This window comes from Helianthus annuus, chromosome 15, assembly GCF_002127325.2.
Source record: "Helianthus annuus cultivar XRQ/B chromosome 15, HanXRQr2.0-SUNRISE, whole genome shotgun sequence".
NCBI classification, from domain to species: domain Eukaryota; kingdom Viridiplantae; phylum Streptophyta; class Magnoliopsida; order Asterales; family Asteraceae; genus Helianthus; species Helianthus annuus.
Window position 1 is genome coordinate 12,296,937 of NC_035447.2, and position 2,023 is coordinate 12,298,959.

General features: G+C 39.4%; 1 long non-coding RNA gene across 1 annotated transcript; it reads right to left on the bottom strand.

Annotated features, from left to right (window-relative positions):
• Positions 1-494: 494 nt before the first annotated feature.
• LOC110914826 lies at positions 495-941 on the bottom strand. The gene is made up of 3 exons (XR_002578628.2): positions 852-941; positions 718-765; positions 495-602 (listed from the first exon to the last, which is right to left on the bottom strand). It is a non-coding gene; the product is annotated as an uncharacterized LOC110914826 (long non-coding RNA).
• Positions 942-2,023: the final 1,082 nt, after the last annotated feature.

A 2,023-nucleotide genomic window follows, 5' to 3' on the forward strand; every position in this document is an offset into this window, starting at 1 on the left:
CCTATAGTCCCCAACTTTCTAAAATTACCTGAATAGTCCTCAACTTTTCATTTTTTGTTCCCGGATAGTCCCTGAGTCTAACTTCAGTTTGTTTTCTCTGTTAAGTGGGTGTGAAATGACCAATTTACCCATTCCTTTAAAAGGCCAAACCACAGGGACTATCCGGGCATCTTCTACATTTTCAAAGAAAAACCCCACCACCACACTTCATCTTCAACCTCCACCCACCATCACCCTCCTCCACCCTCCACCATCACCTTCTTCTCTGCAATTTCTTTGAAGAAACCGTAAAACACCCAAGACACCTCACACCCCCCTCATCACCTCTGTCTCTCTCTCTGATGATTTCCAACCGCGATGATGCCGGCCCGGCCACCGTCGTGGCCTCGTTTTTTGGCGACAAGCACAAACCCACAAACCCAGCTCCCTCTATCTTTCTCCGGTGACAAGACCAACGTTTAATTAAGCAACGTCTATCTTTCTCCGGTGACAAGACCAGCCGTTCTCCAACGGAGATATTAGATATATGAAATCCAAACAATCTTGACCTGATTGGAGACATCAGAATGGTCTCTGCGAGTCATCCCCTCACCAATAGCACTCTGCAATCGTAAGGCTTAATTAAACCAAATCCCTTCTATTTGCATTCTTAATTGTCAACTAACAAAATGCAAGTGACAAGCTACATCCAAATCAATTAGAGATCTGGGGGCTTACCTTCATCAATCGAGATAGTGATGGAAGCATATTGATCGGAGGGTAAATCTGTCAAGTTTCATCATATAAACACTTCTCAGTTTATGTGTTTTAACATATTATAAATGACCAATCAACCATCATTTTTATCCAACCTGTCTGTTGTGGAGCTGCCTGTCAATATATATCTGTCCTTCAGTAATATAGCCCGTAAGATCAGGAGTGGGATGTGTGATATCTGATCAATCAATGCGTAAAGGTTGGACACTAATTAGTAACAGAAAGTACATAAGTTCTATGTGAAAATGTAGAAGATGCTCGGATAGTCCCTGTGGTTTAGCCTTTTAAAGGAAAGGGTAAATTGGTCATTTCACACCTACTTAACGGAGAAAACAAACTGAAGTTAGACCCAGGGACTATCCGGGAACAAAAAATGAAAAGGTGAGGACTATTCAGGTAATTTTAGAAAGTTGGGGACTATAGGTGAAAAAATGCGAAACCACAGGGACTATCCGGGCATTTTTCTCTATTGTTAAACGTTTAACTACCACATTCAACATGAATAGCGATGTCAGTTTTAAAGTTTAAAAAAACATAAGTTAAAGTTATAAGTGGAAGCAAGAGTACAAAATTCATACACAATGGAAAACCACAATTGCTTAGCATAAATAATGAAAACAACTCATTAACACCATGACACTCTCCAAGTTGTCTGTTCTCATGTGCAACATAAGTCACGTAAATTCTACATCTATACTACCACATAATATGCATACACATTGACACTTAGTTGTTCGTTTATGTTAGGGATGAACATTTTGTACCGGGTATGTTCGGTACTGGTACCCACTTTCCTCGTTTTTCGGTACCGGTACCGGTATTTACGGGTAAATACCGGTACCGAACCGGTGTATTCGGTACCGGTACCCACTTTTCCCGTTTTTCGGTACCGGTACGGGTACCGTGCTCATCCATAGTTCGTGTAGTTACGTGCATGTGTACAAGTCAATACATGTAATACGTTCAATGATATTCGATTTGACGTCAACTAACAATTAACACCTCATACTAACAAGCAATTGCACTTATAACATAAACATCAAGTTTTAGCGGTTTCAGCTCAACGTCCGTTGTTGAGATGTTTTTGTGATTTTCTTTTAAAATAGTAAACAAATTATAAAAATTACAAATAATATATGAGACGTGTCACTAGGTCTAAAACGGTTTGTGTAATTTTCTCAAGGTCTAATTGTTCACAGAAAAATCACCAAAAATCATTTAACACATAAAGAGCAATTTCGTCACACTATATCGACAGTTTATGGTT